Below are 19127 nucleotides of genomic sequence, written 5' to 3' on the forward strand. Positions count from 1 at the left end.
TCCCTGACGCGTGACCTTGTTGCAACTACTATGACAATAATCTCTCTTATGACCTGCACATGATTTTAGCGGCGTGACTTTTTCCCATGGAAAGTGAATCTTTTGTCAGTCGCATGAAAGTGCCTGTTCTGCCACTTAGAAAAATCCCATCTAGCTGCATCCATCATAAAAACTGTATGACAGTCACATGTACAGTATATGCATGTCGTAAGACACTCTTTTACTTCTGCCTGGATGCCCACTGTCTGTATGTAGCCCCAACCCTTACTTATAGAAGTGATATCATCCAAAAGTAAGACAAAACCCTCAAAATAGGTAATAGGGCTGATTCCTTAAGGGAACATTTAAAAAAAAAACTGATATACTGTGTTATGCCTAGTACAGGTCCCAAGGGATGATGGCTCGTGGCTTCAAAGAATCTTTGTGTTTAGGTAAGACCCCCTCAACTTTATTTTATCTAATTCTGATAAATCTGAGTGGCATCCAATACAGCCACAGGCTATCATAGGCTCTTGCAAAGCAATTCTTCCTAGTTGGGGTGTATTAGCCAGCCTTAGGCACACACTATACTACCACACACTCCAATTTATATAGGGAGTCATCCTGAGGTTTTTCCATATGTATTGTGACATTTTCCACTACATGTCTTATGACCTCTATCGTTTTTCTTTCAGCTTTCCCAGAAGCAGATATAATGGATGAATGAATGAAAAGTGTATAAGCTTGTCAGAAGGACATAGCTCAATGAGTTATACTTTCTGGTGGGTTTTTTAACATACAATGTGCTTTTACGACTTTAGAATTTTTTTATATTTTTTTTTAGGGAAGCACCCTCTTTCTTCAGCTCATATATGACAGAGGATGACCACTGGGTTATTCTCTTATCAGTACAAGCTGTCCTTAGCATGAATGACTGACATGTGTATTATCCCCTTACCATTCAGATGAGGGGCCCTGACATTCAATTATACATATTGTGAGAGCAGATTTCACTGCGTCTGTGCAGCCCGTTGTTTCACATCATCTTCATGAAATACCTCACCTGAAAACAATGTTGTCTCTCATCAACCATTTGGAAAGGTAATGTTCTCAAAACAATGGGTATCAGTGCTGGTTTATTCCCCCTCAGGTACGATATCCAGGGCATCTTTCCATGGTCTTGTATAGTCATGTTCTAGGTTATAAGCTGTTTCATTCTTTTCCTCCATTGCTTGTCATACTGAAATCTCTCTAGAAAGTCCTTGAGTTCTGACAAGTAGTTAGAAGTTCTATTCAAAGACAACTTGGTTATATCTACTCCTGGGAAAGCTGGGTGAAAAACTCCTATATGCACATTAGTTGACAGCTATATCTCCTGACCCATCCATACACAAGTTCGGGGAGAAAGATGCAGCCAGACATCTCCAGCAGTGTTTTATTTTCCTGAGAACGGAATGATCCGGCAGTTGAAATCCAACATGCTCAACATGGACGAACAATGGTTCCCTTCCAAGACCAGTATATGGGCCCCTTGCTCCCAAACTGCAATACCTGAGAATGAAATGTACTAGTTCAGTCTGTTACATCTAATCTACCACTTCCAAGTCTGAATGCACTCCTAATATCTCACCTATCCTACAGACTGCTTTCAATTAGGTGGTATATATAGCTAAGTTTTCCCTTCTTCTCATTGGATGCTTACTCTCCTGAATTTAGATACCCACTGGCATAGAGATAGGTATTAGAGTAGTTTGCTAAGAACCTCAGAGTTATTTATCACATCAAAATGGGGTATTAGTTAACCTTTGTATTGTATGCAATATACTGTGCAGTTGAAAGTAGCTTTTAAGGTGATAGTGGGCCTTCTACCTTCTGGGCCCCTGTGCAGCTGCATAGGTTGAACATATGGCATGTCCATCCCTGATGCCTGGACCTCAGCCTGTCAAAGAGGAGCAGGAATAGAGGTGGGAAGACAGTTCAAGGTGGACATGTTGTTCAAGTAGCTTTGAGGCATATGGGAATACTGATATGTTGAGACAGCGAGACAAAGAAGATGGGTAAAGGCTTTTTGAGGATGGATGTGATGGCAGCTTGTTTAAAACAGGAGGGGAAGACACCAGTGGTTAGAGATAGGTTAAAGAGATGGGTTAGGGCAGGGATGAACACTGTGGTGAGGTTGGGGATGAGGTGGAATGGGATCAGGTCAAGCACAAAGGTGGTTAGATGTGATCTGGGGAGTAGGAAGGAACGTTTTTCCTCTGTAATGGTAAAGAAGCAGATTTTTGGGGAAGAGGACTGAAAAGTTGCTTAGAGGGGCTACAGGGATTGTAGGCTGAACCTTTCTCTGATGTTGTCAATCTTTTGTTTGAAGTATGTGGTAAAGACCTAATTTAGGTGGGCTGTTAATCTGTGAAAACAGAACGTCTTTGACAGCTCTTATTCACAGACAATAATAAAAAAAAAAATGTGAATCACACCATAGACCACCACTGTTATTAAAATGGTCATGTGACGGCCAATAAAAAATGGCCAGCACATGGACGTTTTTCAGTATGTTATGTGACTGTAGCCTAAATCTCCATTGCACAGTCCCATGTCTCATTCAGCCATGTTTCAACCACACCTATTATGGCTTCAAATACCACATGCATTTTCATTCTCTGTTATTTCTCTTTTTCTTTCTTGAGTTAAAATGCCCCGTGTTTAGGTTGTAACAGTGGGACATCCTTATCATCTGGCATGTCTACTCCATCTGCCTTCACTTCACAGATCACTGGTACCTGATCTTTTTAAATTAACAGGAATGAAGTAAGATGTACTAATAGTTTAACATATAATTAAGCTAAAATGTTGAGAGATGGCTAGACCAAAAGTAATGGCAATTTGAGATTTACCAGAATGAATAAAACAGAGAGACCTGCCAAGGTCCATCTAGAGGTATACTTTGGAATGGAGGATTCTCATTTTGTAATTTGTATTAAATGCTTTACATATACATCACTATTTTATTATTTTTACATTTATTTTTTAGTTAGCATATTTTAGGTTTTTTTGTATGTATTTTTGAGGTCTACACCCTAAACGGGTTTTCATTTTCTATTAATAGTAACTGTAGTACAAATTTTGTAAACTTCCTAACATCTTATTAATTTAGGGCAAGCAAAATTGACAGAACAAGGGTATTTAGAGCTACTTAAGCATGATAATTGACAAACACCACAGGATCTATCCCAAGGAACTAAAAGCTCTATTAGGGCTCATGCACACAACCATATGTATTTTGCGGTCCAAAAAAAACGGATCTGCAAAATAAAATACGGATGATATCCGTGTGCATTCCGTATTTTGCGGAACAGAACAGCTGGCCCTTCATAGAGCAGTACTATCTTTGTCCGTAATGCGGACAATAATAGGACATGTTCTATTATTTAGCGGAACTGAAATACGGAAACGGAATGCATGCGGAGTAACTTCCGTTTTTTTTTGCTGACCAATTGAAATGAATGGTTCCATATTCGGTCTGCAAAAAAACCGGAACGGACACGGAAAGAAAATACGTTCATGTGCATAAGGCCTTATGCTGCCTGATATTCAGACAGGACAAGCACCAATGGATGATAAACACGTCCATCGGCGCTTGTTTGCCTCGTCCTATTACACAGGCCAATGCAAAGTGAACATGGGAGGAATAATTACTACCACAATCGTTCCTCCTTTATTCAGTTCTATAATCGTGCATCAGCTAACAAATGAGCATTTGCTCATTCATCGCTAATAAACGCTTCCATTGGCGCTCATTGCACTGGCCTATTACACTGACCGATGCAAAGTGAATGGGGGTGGAATGATTGCTACTGGAATAGTTCCTCCCTTATTCACTTCTATTAATTATTGGGAGTACATCCCTGATTATAGGAAGATTTCATCATTATAACGAAAGATGTTAATCAGGCGACAAATGAGCCTTTGATCATTCATTGGCTGATCGGCTGCACAATTATATTGGTCAGTTATCGGGGGAATGCTTGTTCCTGATAACTGACCAGAATATCATTTGGTCTAATAAGGCCTTAAGATCCTTTGGCTCTGGGGAGGAAGTCTGTCCCATTGTGCTCATGGGCCCTTGACATCAGTGCAAAGTGTCCAATAAACATGCAACCCAAATGCTTATTATGTGGTCTACAGATGAATAAACAGAACTAATTATAATGGATTGTAGTCTCCAGTAGCCTCTCCATGTATAAAGCAGTGGACCCCAACCAGTGGCTTGCAACTCCTTGTATGGGATGCTGTAGGAGCCTGGAGTTATGTCCATTTGCCCTAGCTACAATATGACATCACTTCAGAGCTATCCTTATTCCCAAACAATGACAAATTGAATGGTATAATGCAGATTTTCTTTGGTATACGCCGTTTCAAGAATGCAGTGTTGCCTGTATTACTTTCTTCACTTAAGACAATCTGTGATTGAAGAGATAATGACTGAAAGCCTGAAGCTCCCTGGGCTTGTAGCAGTGCCTCATATTAATCCACAAATAATTACAATTTCATTTTTTCCCAATTTTGCTTTGTTCTCTACAACTCTTCACCCCGTGGAATGTGACTTCTGACCATTACTCGGCACTTAAAATGGTTTCAAGGTATAACAGTCTAGAGACCTCTAGGTTAGAGTATTAAAGTGATGTATTAGCAACCCTACACTTTTATATTTGAATGTACACAGCTTGTGCAAGCAACTAACAAATATACTTGTTCTAATCTTGTGAGTTTATCATTTATATAAGGCATAAGATACCCCCTACTGCAAATGATGGATTATTAGTAGCTCCTAAGGCTATGCAGTAGCTGGAGTGTGCATTGTGAAGCTCTAAGGGAGCCTTAAGTACATGCTACAGCTTCTGTAGGACCTCTTCATGCTTGACTCAGGCTCTACTTTCTTCATGGAAAAGAGGTTCTAGGCGGTGGAATGTGTATTGTTCTGCTGCTGAACATCTTTAAGGACTGTACCTGTTTTGCTGTTTACAAATCACGGATCTTGGCTGTGTGCAAGCCACTATTTTCTTTCAAACTCCTGTTGAAATGTCAAGTATAAGACATGTTTTATCTTTTTTGTGGGGTTGCAGAATGGACATACGAATGTGGACAGCACACGGGTGTGCTATCCACATCTTTTGCGGCCTCGTTGAAATTAATAGGTCAGTATCCTATCTGCAAAAAATGTGGATCGGATGTGGGTCGAACAAACGGTTGTGTGCATGAGCCCTTACGGAAATGACAGCTAGGTGTAACAGCCATGAAGAAGGAGAACAATGCAAAGAGAAGTTGAGTAACGGTTGTGGAATGGGTGGTCTGCTGTCCATGTACTGCTATATTATTGATAAGTCAGAAAACAGACTGCAGAACCAACATTATACAGGTATATTTTAAAGGTATGCAATTTACAAACATGTCAATGGAGAATGCCTACTGACATAAATAAGTCAGGATTTTCCCTAAAATTAGCTTTATAACTGTATGAAAACATCAGACCAAAAAAAGGAAATGGAAAGCATATATTTCTAAATAAAATTTAAAAAAAATGGAAAATGTTCTCCACCCCCCCCCCCCCTTCCCCTCCTTTCCCTATAGGATTTAGTGCTAGTGTGAATTGAACATAAAAGATTGTTAATATACTGGTGAATGGAAAGGTAGCACCAATACAGGAGATTAGAGGATGGGTTCAGAAGCCAAAAGCCTGCCTAGGAACTCCGAGCACAGAGATCTCTTTTTTATACAGTATATTACATTGTGATCCTGGCCGGTAATGACATTTAAAATACATTCAAGCTCCAATTATTCCTTCCATTTTTACACTTTCACTGAAAATGTTTTTTTTAACACTTCTCTTATTCCCTTGTGTATTTCATCGGCCCAATTTCTCTGATGTTACATGACCTTTTCCTGCATTTCACACCATAAAATTACCAAGATACAGTGGTTTTTGCTGGTTCATTGCTGTACAAAATGTTTCTTTTGCTGTAAGTATCCTGTCTAGTATTTAATTTTTATAGATGTAAAACATTAGTTTTACTATAATATTGTATCAAATATTTTCTCTCTATTTGAACATTTTGCCGTGTTCTGCAATAGGGATTTTTAATATACAAATGATATCCATAATTACAGGAATACTTCTAGTCTAGAAAATATATAAAACTTAAAGGCTATGTACATCTTTGGGGACAAATTTTTATGATTGCAATTTACTCATTTGGGGCTAAAAATCTGTTTTTTTATTGTTTTTTTATTAAAAATATTGAGCCGTTCTTTCACATATGGTTAACTATTTTACTAGCTTTGTGCATTGTACTTTCACTTTGTGCCCGTCATATAATAACCATTATCTCTAAATTACTAAGAGGTCATAAACACTTATTTAAGCCACATGAGTGTTTACAAGGTCTGAGAACAGAGATAAGGAGCATGTCAGCTCCCTAACTGACCGAGCAGTGTGAAAATTTTGATCCTGATAATAGAGCATCTCAGCTCTGTACAGAGAAAAGGACTCCATATTTTTAATAAAGACCAATTGAAAAAATTCTTTTTAGCTCATAATGAGTGCAATGCACTAATAAAAAGATTGCCCCCAAAGGTGTACATAGCCTTTAAGAATATACTTTGACACCTTAAATTTTCTTGACTCAGAAATACCAGTTGCCACTTCCCTTCCCCCAATTTTTCCTAACAAGTCTAGAGTGCAGTTATGACTTTGGCTGGGTTCATTTACTTTTCGTGCTTGCAGGACCCTATTTTCCATCTAAAATAACAGACTTCAGAAAGAAATGGCTAAAACAGATGCCAAATTTGCATAAATGAGAATAATGAATGATTAACATACAGGATCCATTTTTTTTTTCTGACGGATCAGAAGAACAGAAAAATAAACAGTGATGTGAATCCAGCTACCAGTGCCACAATGAGCTTGCACTGTACAGAGAATGTTAAAGTGTACCTCCAGTTAAAGAAAAACTATTGTAGGCATTTGCAATACAACTGTTTTTATAATAATTGTATTAGGGTGCTTTCACATATATTTATTTTTTATTTTTTTCAGAAAAGCAGTTTTTGATGCAGTGTGTAGAGCCAAAGCCAGAGGTGGATCCAGTAGCAAACTGTCTTATCTTTATATTTTCCATTCCTCTTAAATCTACTTCTGGAATTTGTTCCAAAAACTGCATCAAAAGCTGTCACAAAACTGTATTTTTTTTTATTTATTTTTTTAAACACTCTGCCGGAAACCACTCTTAGGCTTCATTGACACGTCCATGTCAGTGATGACATTTCAGACAAGACGTTCAGTGTTTCATCTATGAAAATGTCTGTGAAGTGTCCTTTGTGGCCGTTTTATCTGTTTACATGGCGTCCATTCTCCATGTGCACTGCTAAGTTAAAAAAAGGCATTTTCAGAGCATCTCCTACCAATGGACAGTGAAAGCACGTGTTCTGTCAGTGAATTTCATAGAGTCATAGACGTCAGTGGTGTGCTTGGTCCACATCACGGACCAAAGTAGTGCATGGCTCTCTTGTTTTTGGGTCAGTGGAAAAACAAGGCTGTGTGGGAATAAACACATTAAAATCATGGACTGCACATGCCAGTGATTCATGTGAATGAGGCCTAATTAGGGAGCTGCCAGTTTATTTTCCTTGTAAAACACACATGTAATTCATGCGTTTTATACTAGCTTTTTGTAGGAAGGGAGGGGGGGTTGTCACTAATATGTTCTCTACAGTTTTTTTCTTTTTACTTTTTCTTAGAAGTCTATGGGAAAATGTCTGAAAAATAACCCACACCCAGAGCATGTTCCAATTAGAAAAAATGCTAAAAAATAATCAGGAAATTATTGTTAAACGCCACACAAAAAAACACTATCATTCCCCCATGCCAGTTTTCTGACGTTAAAAAGTCCTAACATTTTTTAAATGCCATCACAACCATTTTAGTTGCAACTGGCATTTTTACGCCACTCTCACCAGGTTTCCAAGAACGGTGAGTGACGATGGTCGTGCGTTGGCGGGGCCCCAACATTTTTATCATTATTTATGCCTGAAATGGGCAAAAAAAAAAGAAAAAAATCTTAAACAGCTCCGAGATGTTGTAGATTTCAGTTTGGCACACGGACTGCTAGGGGTGGCATTTTTAATTTAGGGCTCATGCCCACGAACGTAAGGGCTTCGTGCCTGATCTGCGGACCCATTCACTCTGCGATCCGCATCCGATCCACACGGCCAGGAACGCCACAAAAGCACTCCGGCCACGGCGGGGCAGCGGCCGTGTGCATGAGCCCTTATGTTGAGACTTGTGCCTCATCAGATATTAAATGCCAGCTCTGGTAGCACAGGCCCATCAAGTCTGGCGTACCACACACCGGTCTCGAAAAATCAAGGCTTATGTTTGTAGGGAGTTGAATATTTTGCTATGACTAACATGTAACATCTGGACGCAACATTTTTTAATAACATAATGCAATGAAAAACACTGCATTTTTGCTGAAGAAATGTTCTGTGGCATCTCCTGTGGTTGTTTTGCTTTCCAACTGCAGTATGGACCAGCCACGGTCCGTGCTGCAGGCTGCATCTAAAAAGACAGTAGGAGAAAGAGTATCCTGTCCACTAGGCTACTGTTTTCAACACAAGAACAAGCACTGTCTGTGTCCCCCTGGCCCTGTCTGCACCTCCCTGGTCCTGGCCTGTGCCCCCCTGGCCCCTATCTGCACCCCCCTGGCCCCTGTCTGTGCCCCCTCCCCTGGCACCTGTCTGCATCTCCCTGGTTCTTGTCTGTCTGTGCCCCCTCTGGCCCTTATCTGCACCCCCTGGCCTGTGCCCCCCTGGCCCCTGTCTGTGCCCCCCCCCTGACCCTGGCCTGTCCCCTCCTGGCCCCTGTCTGCACCTCCCTGGCCCTTGTTTGTGCCCCCCCTGGCCCTTATCTGCACCCCCTTGCCCCTGTCTGCATCTCCCTGGCCCTTGTCTGTGCCCCCCTGGCCCTGTCTACACCTCCCTGGCCCTGGCCTGTGCCCCCCCTGGCCCCTGTCTGTGCCCCATTGGCCATTATCTGCACCCCCCTGGCCCCTGTCTGTGCCCCCTCCCCTGGCCCCTGTCTGCATCTCCCTGATTCTTGTCTGTGCCCCCTCTGGCCCTTATCTGCACCCTCTGGCCCCTGTCTGTGCCCCCCTGACCCTGGCCTGTCCCCTCCTGTTCCCTGTCTGCACCTCCTGGCCCCTGTCTGCACCTCACTGGCCCTTGTCTGTGCCCCCCCTGGCCATTGTCTGTGCCCCCCCTGGCCATTGTCTGTGCCCCCCCCCCCCCCGGTCACTTGTCTGTGCCCCTCCTGGCCCTTGTTTGTGCCCCTTGCCATTGTTTGTGCCCCTGGCACTTATCTGCGCCCCCCTGGTCCTGGCCTGTGTCCCCCTGGACCCTTTCTGCACCTCCATGGCCTTTGTATGTGCTCTCCCTGGCCCTTGTATGTGCCCCACCTGGCCCTTGTTTGTGCCCCACCTGGCCCTTGTTTGTGCCCCTGGCCCTTGTCTGCACCCCCTAGCCTTTGCCTGTGCCCCCCGGCTTCCCCCCCCCCCCCCCCTTCCCCCGGGCCTGGCCCCTGTCTGCAATCTTGACTAGCCAAATTGAGTGGGGTTTGCATAGGAGGATGGAGTTGCAAAAATTTCTAGTCACTTCTAGCTACGCCCCTGCTTTTGTGCTATGAGTAATTGATTAGGTCTATCCTGTTCTCTATCTATCCATAAAACCAGCATAAAACTAAAGACCATAAATCAGTACATAGTAATTTCTAGTGTGGGTTAAATAGAAGCCACCTCCCTTTATACAATACTTGTGACCAAGTATAAAGTCAGCCCTCTGGCGATCACTGAGTGGTAAATGCACGGGATTCGCAACAAGGGACTTCAAAGGATTAAGAATGGGAGGGGTGTGAATCTATTCACAATAAATGGATAGAAGAATCCACATGTCCTTTTGTATAACTGCAAGTACTGCCTGGGGCGCTAACAATTACAGTAAAATATAGAAGATGAGTGTAAAGGATTCTTCTCTGCACTGTACTGACCATGCACATACTGTGTATATCAAACTAAAATGCTTCCTGTAAGTACAGCAAATGAAGAAATAGCAATAAATGGACAAAGAATAAATACATGATTACAAGATTGTTTCTAATATGTCAAACTGGTCACTCTACTGATCACAATTAAAAAGCAAATTGTCCTTAGTAAGTATGATAGCTGTGAAGTCTTGAATATTCATCTTATGGCTAATATTGAAAGATACAGTTTAAAAATATTGCTTAGTGTAAACTGTAAAAGAAGTTTTCTGTCTTGAAGGAAATAAAAGGCTGCAAAAGTATCTAAAATAATAAAAAAATAACCATATATTTATCTGTTTTAAAAAAATGTCCTGCTTCCCTTGCTGAAGGAGCTGTTTGGACCTGCTTTATACCTGCCTTACAATGCATTTGGAAAGTCTTCAGAGCCCTTCACTTTTTTCACATTTTGTTATGTTGCGGCCTTGTGCTAAAAATGAAAAAAATCTAGTTTTCCACCATCAATCTGCACTCAATACCCCATAATGACAAAGTGAAAACAGAATGTTAAAAATCTTTGCTAATTTATTGAAATGGAAAAATAAAAATCTTGCATTGACATAGGTATTTAGACCCTTTACTCAGTACTTAGTTGAAGCAACTTTGGTGATTACAGCCTCCAGTATTCCTGGGTAGGATGCCACAAGGTTTGCACACCTGGATTTGGGGATTTTCTTATATTACTCTCTGCAGATCCTCTCAAGCTCTGTCAAGTTGGATTGGGACCATCGGTAGAAAGCAGGGGTGTAGCTCATGGGCCCTGGTGCAGTTCAGCTTGGGCCCCCCTTCCCTCAGTATTTCATGGCAAGAGGCAGGGTGCACCTAGCCTTTCTGCTGCCCGAGGCAAAAATTGAAACGGCACTTCCCCTGCCAAATTCTCAACCTAACCCTTTCCCTCCAGCCCTACTGTTAAAGACATACTTGGAACACATTACATACAGTGCTACAAAACATACAGGGTAATACAGCGCCACATACCTATTACATCCAGTGATGTGTCCTCTGATGTAGATGTTCTCTTTCCTCATCTTCTCCATTTGGCCCAGACCGCCATGATGATTTCTTTTAGCCATCTCGTCTCTGTGGAGTTTGACAAAAGGACATCTTAGTTTCCTACTTCCCCATCATCCTCCCCACCTTCTGAACATCCCATCCTGCCACCCCCCAAGTGGGCCTTTATATTTGTACTAGTACAAAAAATACTTCCTTATAATGTGCACAAACACAAAAAATACCCCTTTATAATGTGTTGGCAGTGCAAAAAATACCCCCTTATATTGTGCACAAACACAAAAAATACCCCTTTATAATGTGTGCCAGTGCAAAAAATGCCTGCTTAAAATGTGTGCCAGTACAAAAAAACGCCCCCTTCTGCGTGCCAGTACAGCAAATGCTCTCTCTTAGTGCCCCCAGTAGAGCCAATGTCCCCATAGCGCCCCCAGTAGATGACCCCCCTATGGTGGCCCAATAGCACAGTGCAAAAAAAATAAAACTATTACTCAAATCCATATCTCCATGTGGCTGTCAGTGATGCAGTGCAGGCCTATTCTGGCCTGTTTCCTGAGCTGTACTCTGCCTGGCTCAGGCGGTGCAATGATAATTGCATCATCGCGCTGCCTGTGCTGGGCTCTGATAGGCTACAGGCAACTCTGAAGCCTATCAGCGGGAAAGGTGGGGCAGGGAGACATTGGTTCTTGTTGGTGAACCACTGACAAGTGGGGGTTCTGTGGCCCCCCTTAGGGACCCAGTCTCAATTGAGACTGCTGAGACCCCTATAGCTAGACCCATGGTGGACAGCCATCTTCAAGTCTCTTTAGAGATGTTTGATTGGGTTCAAGTCAGGGCTCTGGTTGGGCCTCTTAAGGACATTCACAGAGTTGTTGCTAAGCCATTCCTGTGTTGCTTGCCTGTGTTCTTAGGGTCAATGTCTTATTGGAAGGTGAACCTTTGACCCAGTTTGAGGCCCAGAGAGTCCTTTAGGTGATTTTTTGCAATCTTTGGAGCTTAGCCAGAGTGACCATTAGATTCCTGGTCATCTCTCTTACCAAGGCCCTTATCCACCAATTACTTAGTTTAAAAATTGTGGAGGCCACGGTGAACTTGGGGACTTTCAGTGCAGCCACACAATCCTGTGTCTGATCTCTACAGGTAGTTTTTTTCTCCTTTTGGCTTGGTTTTTGAGACCTTATATAGGCAAGAGTTGTCTTTCCAAATCTTGTCCAATCAACTCAATTTACCACAAGTGGACTTCAGTCAAGGTGTAGAAACATCTTGAAGATTATTGAGAGAAATAATCAAAGGGCTAAATTTCAAAGGGTCTGAATACTTATGTCCATGAAAAATTTTAGATTTTTCTTTTTAAGAAACTTGCAAAACTTTTAAAAATTCTGTTTTCACTTTCTCTTATGGGGCATTGAGTGCAGATTAATAGGGCAACATTCAAATTTTTGTTTTTATGTTAGCACAAGGCGAACAAAATGTAAAAAAAGTGAAAGGGTCTGAAGACTTTGCCAATGCATTGTATAACAACATGTCATCTATAGAAATGATATTACATCGCAGGATTAAACAGGAGGCACAGTTTAGGACTGGACAGCAACTGCAAAAGAACAGAGCTTCTTTGAAAAAATAAGTATATGGCAGTGTTTTGTTGTTTGTTTGTTTGTTTTTTTAATACTTTTTTAGGCCATGACTCACACAAGTGTATTTATGTAGAAACCATGTTTTGATATACCTCTGATATAAAGCTGGTCATACACATTAGATTATTATGAACCATAATATATGCATAATGTAAAAACTTTGTGATTCCAGCCTAGCAGCAAGATAAAAACCTGCACAGACTTAAACGCCCATTTACAGAGGGTGATAACTGGCATACAGTCATTCATCCCTGAACATCGCCTGGTGTAGACATGTCTCCTGATATAGCGAATGCTCGTTTGTTATCTACTAATAAAAATCATCGTTTATTGAGACATTCTCTCATGTAAACAGGGGATGTTTTGCTGAATATAAAGCAAACCATATGGGGGTAAATGTTTTTACAAATGATAGTGCGTCCGACCATACAGACAATAACTACACCATGTCATTGAAAGGAAGCAAGGACAGATTAACAGTAATAATTATTGTCAATATATCATCAGTACTGGTTCTGAGCAGATTATCTGTCCATATAAATGGGCCCTAAGATGGCTCTACCCAAAAACTAACTGTAGGTCAAACACTCAAAATTCAGCCAGTGGCTAGCTCTTGTCTTTATTGCACCTGGAAGGTTAATGCAATAATTTCTTATCTAAACTATCAGAAGAAGAGTGAAATGTGTGCAGTTAAGGGTACAGTCGTAAGTGGCACCTGAAACTGTATGGTCTATAGAAGTATTGTAACCACAGTAGGCAGGAATACACGACAATGAGCTCTAACTGGAACCCCATCCACTTTCCCTGCCTACTTGCAGTGCAAGCCCTAGACGGCAAGTCCGCAACTGGTCGATGTTCTCTGCTCTGCTAAAGTGCAAGACATACACACACAGAGACAGAACAACACAGAGACGGAGTCATACGGAAATAGGTTGGAACCGAGTGGACAATAGAATAGTACCAAATCACAAGATAGGGGGTAGTGAAATAGCCAAGCCGAAATGGTCAAAGGCAAGCTGAGGTCAATAATAGAAACAATCCAAATGCACACAGAACCGAAGCACAGCTAGGGAGTCAATGATGGGCATGTGAAGGGCAAGTTACCTATATGATCACTGACAGTGTTGTGACCATAGGACGAATGATTAAACCATTAACACTATTGTAGTAATATAGGACAGTAGGACAAGTCAAAGGACGATCATTTGCATGTTACAGTCTAATTATTAGTTTTTACATAATTCTGATCAATTTTCACCAATAATAAAGAATACTTATATAATTTACTGTTGTTCATTTAGAGTTAGACGTTATTGCTATGATGTTTGAATAGTTACAATTATTGCTACAGATTAGTGTTCCTTAAAGGGAATCTTACCAGGAAACTCGCTATCAAACCAGGCACAATGGCTAGCTCAGCGGAATGTAATGACACCTTTCACTTAGGCCTCTTTCACATCATGTTAGAGCTCTCTGGCTGAATCAGATCCCATTATAGTCAATAGGGGCCAGAAGGCACACAGTAACATCCACCTATGCCGTATCCAGAGAGCTCTGGCAGCCTGCCGGCACAGCCTGCCGGAGAGCTCTAACACTAGTGTGAAAGTAGCATTAGTGAATCATTATATCATTCTAGAGAAAAAGTACTTTTAATTTATATACAAATGAGCAGTTAAGTGCACCGAGGGCGGGCCCAAGCCACTCTGTGCACCTTTTGCTCCTCCTGCTTCCTCCACCAGCCCCTCCTTCTCCTTCTTGGTTGACAGCAACAGGAGTGATTACTATGTAGGAATCTGGACCTGTGAATCAAGAAAGAGAGAAAGGGGCTGGCAGAGGAAGGAGGAGGAAGGCTACACAGAATGTCTTGGACCCTCCCACAGTGCACTTAACTGCTTATTTATAAATGGATTATAATTTGTTTTTCTCCAAAATGAAGATCACAGATCACTAAGTGAAAGGCGTTGTGTTTGGTTTAACAGAATCCCTTTAATTCTGGAAATTCAGTCTGTTTCAGATCTTACATCCACATGTCCACCTTGCCATAGTCATTTTACGTATAGGTACATTCTATGCTAGGGCCAGGTATCCACATCATGGTATGACTTATTTAGCTTCTTCATAACCATTTATGAATAGATGTGTTCAATGCCAGATCACATTGCTACGATGGTATGTTTTGTATGGGTTTATTATAGCCTAGGTTTGTGTTGTATGTTCTGTGCCCGGTTAGATCTTATATGAACATGATCATATGTTGTCTGTATCTGTGTTGTATATCTAGTGCCACTTATCGTGGTGGTATCTCAGCTTTAATGGTGTGTATCCTATCCCAGGTTATGTATACTTGAACGTCCATCATGCTGCATAATAAATTTACAGTATGTGATCATTTTTGCCAAGTTGTCTTGTGCATAACCTGTATAAAATATTCTGGTGGCAATGTAGAGCTATACTATGTAAGTGGGCATGCTACCAGACCTCAGAAGAGTGTAGTCTGCTTAGTGTCTATAGCGCTGTACAGCAGTACAAGTACTCTTATGCTAATTGCTGACTTGGACTGGGGTCCTGTGTGTGTCTTAAGTGGAGATCTGCAGCCAGCCAGTCACAGGGGGAAACACATGAGGTTCACGGTGGACCGATGAGGGGCCAAATAATATAACACACAGTTCATCAGTTTACCACTCTGTGGTAGGAAGCATCAGCCAAGATGGTGGTTGAGGTGCCGTTGGTGTCAGGGGTGCTTAGGGTGCTTGTTGCGGCTGAGTCCTTTGATGGTTTTTGTCGTGACGCCAGTACCGTTAATGGTGGTACAACCATAGGTAGTAATAATGAGGTAGACAGTGGTAAGATGCAACTCACAACTTTTACTTTGGATGTCTTTCAGTTGCAGTAGTACAATTATGCAGTCTTTAGATGTTACTACAGAGGTAATTCTGCAAATCCACTGTTTAAGGCTTGTCAGGTTTTGTGGTTTTGGAGCAGTGGGTTAGGTGTACCTGGTTCCTTTAAATGCTTTGGATCCTATTCCTTGTCTTTCCCTACAAGCTGAATATGTGTAGACAGAAAAACTCAACTGTCTCTTAGAAGGTTGGTGTGGCTGCCTAAAGCTATAAAACCTCCACCATGCAAAGGTGTCTGTGGCCCTCAATAATGGCTCTTATCACCGATGAATTCCTAGTGTTGCTTGTTTCTTTTCCAGGTAGGCAAACTCTTCTCCTACTGGTCAGGGTTGCAAGTCTATACTCCAGCTACAGACGGAAAACGCTCTTCTGCGCCTCACATCTGAGTAAACACCTCCTAGCGAAGTTGGCTCCACTCACTAATCTGTGTTGCGAAGTCTTCACTCTATCTTTCCTCCGACTAACTTGATCTGACTACCTCAGATCTGCTCTCTTCTGAACTACATCCTGGTTTCAACTCCTCTCATCTCAACCACTCTCAACTCCTCCGTCTCACTAGGCCTGACCTGAATATATATAAGACCTAAGCTCTATCCCCATCTAGTGGTGGGATGTATAAATTACACCTAATAGGCCTGTTAACAGGGATTTTGCAGTTACACAAATGCAAAATTATACATGACAACCTAGTGCTTATAATAATATAAAAAGTGCTTTTAAGCAGTGCCACACACACGTAGTGGGACGCTGCAGATCTATAAGGTGAGATGTGTCCATCATTACTACACAGACCCCACTAAGTGACTAGTAGCTGCTCCCTGTATATGGGCTGATTTATATGTTTCCAGCCCATTGTACAGTAAGTGCTGGGATGTTTTTTGGTTGTAAGACCCAGATCTACATCTGTTTTATGCAGTACAGATGATCCCCTCAGCCCAGCACAGAGGAAGCACAAGCCTGCTAGCCCAGTGTATCCAGTCCATGATAGATAGATAGATAGATAGATAGATAGATAGATAGATAGATAGATAGATATGATAGATAGATAGATAGATAGATAGATAGATAGATAGATAGATAGATAGATAGATAGATAGATAGATATGAGATAGATAGATAGATAGATAGATAGATAGATAGATAGATAGATAGATATGAGAGAGAGAGATAGATAGATATGAAAGAGAGATAGATAGATATTAGATAGATAGATGGATAGATATGATAGATAGATAGATAGATAGATAGATATGATAGATATGATAGATAGATAGATAGATAGATAGATAGATAGATAGATATACAGATAGATATGGGATACATAGATGATAGATGGATAGATAGATATGAGAGAGAGAGAGAGATGGATAGATAGATAGATAGATAGATAGATAGATAGATATGAGATAGATATGAGATAGATAGATAGATAGATAGATAGATAGATAGATATGAGATAGATAGATATGATAGATATACAGATAGATATGGAATACATAGATGATAGATAGATAGATATGAGAGAGATAGATATGAGAGAGATAGATAGATAGATAGATAGATAGATAGATAGATAGATAGATAGATAGATAGATAGATAGATGGATATGATAGATAGATATACAGATAGATATGGGATACATAGATGATAGATAGATAGATAGATAGATAGATAGATAGATAGATAGATAGATAGATAGATGGATATGATAGATAGATAGATATGGGATACATAGATGATAGATAGATAGATAGATAGATATGATAGATATGATAGATAGATATACAGATAGATATGGGATACATAGATGATAGATAGATAGATAGATAGATAGATAGATAGATGATAGATAGATAATAGATATATACTAGAGATAGATACTGTAGATACAGTCAGGTCCATAAATATTGGGACATCGACACAATTCTAACATTTTTGGCTCTATACACCACCACAATGGATTTGAAATGAAACGAACAAGATGTGCTTTAACTGCAGACTGTCAGCTTTAGGCTACATGCACACGACCGTATGTGTTTTGGTGTTTTGCGGTCCACAAATTGCAGATCCGCAAAAAAAAGGATGACATTCCGTATGGCATCCGTTTATTTTGCGGATCCGTTTATTTTGCGGATCCATTGTAATAATGCCTATCCTTGTCCGCAAACTAGAAAAAAATAGGACATGCACTATTTTTTTTGCGGAGCAACGGAACGGACATACTGATGCGGACAGCACACGGTGTGCTGTCCGCGATTTTTGCGGACCCATTGAAATGAATGGGTCCGCATCCTTTCCGCAAAAAAAACGGATCGGACACGGAAACAAAATACGGTCGTGTGCATGAGGCCTTAATTTGAGGTTATGTACGTCCAAATCAGGTGAAAGGTGTAGGAATTACAACAGTTTGCATATGTGCCTCCCACTTGTTAAGGGACCAAAAGTAATGGGACAATTGGCTTCTAAGCTGTTCCATGGCCAGGTGTGTGTTATTCCCTCATTATCCCAATCACAATGAGCAGATAAAAGGTCCAGAGTTAATTTCAAGTGTGCTATTTGCATTTGGGATCTGTTGCTGTCAACTCTCAAGATGAGATCCAAAGAGCTGTCACTATCAGTGAAGCAAGCCATCATTAGGCTGAAAAAACACAACAAACCCATCAGAGAGATAGCAAAAACATTAGGAGTGGCCAAAACAACTGTTTGGAACATTGTTAAAAAGAAGGAACGCACAGTGAGCTCAGCAACACCAGAAGACCCGGAAGACCACGGAAAACAACTGTGGTGGATGACCGAAGAATTCTTTCCCTGGTGAAGAAAACACCCTTCACAACAGTTGGCCAGATCAAGAACACTCTCTAGGAGGTGGGTGTATGTGTGTCAAAGTCAACAATCAAGAGAAGACTTCACCAGAGTGCATACAGAGGGTTCACCACAAGATGTAAACCATTGGTGAGCCTCAAAAACAGGAAGGCCAGATTAGAGTTTGCCAAACGACATCTAAAAAAGCCTTCACAGTTCTGGAACAACATCCTATGGACAGATGAGACCAAGATCAACTTGTACCAGAGTGATGGGAAGAGAAGAGTATGGAGAGGGAAAGGAACTGCTCATGATCCTAAGCAAACCACCTCATCAGTGAAGCATGGTGGTGGTAGTGTCATGGCGTGGGCATGTATGGCTGCCAATGGAACTGGTTCTCTTGTATTTATTGATGTGACTGCTGACAAAAGCAGCAGGATGAATTCTGAAGTGTTTCGGGCAATATTATCTGCTCATATTCAGCCAAATGCTTCAGAACTCATTGGACGGCGCTTCACAGTGCAGATGGACAATGACCCAAAGCATACTGCAAAAGCAACCAAAGAGTTTTTTAAGGGAAAGAAGTGGAATGTTATGCAATGGCCAAGTCAATCACCTGACCTGAATCCGATTGAGCATGCATTTCACTTGCTGAAGACAAAACTGAAGGGAAA

This window comes from Bufo bufo, chromosome 3, assembly GCF_905171765.1.
Source record: "Bufo bufo chromosome 3, aBufBuf1.1, whole genome shotgun sequence".
NCBI lineage: Eukaryota > Metazoa > Chordata > Amphibia > Anura > Bufonidae > Bufo > Bufo bufo.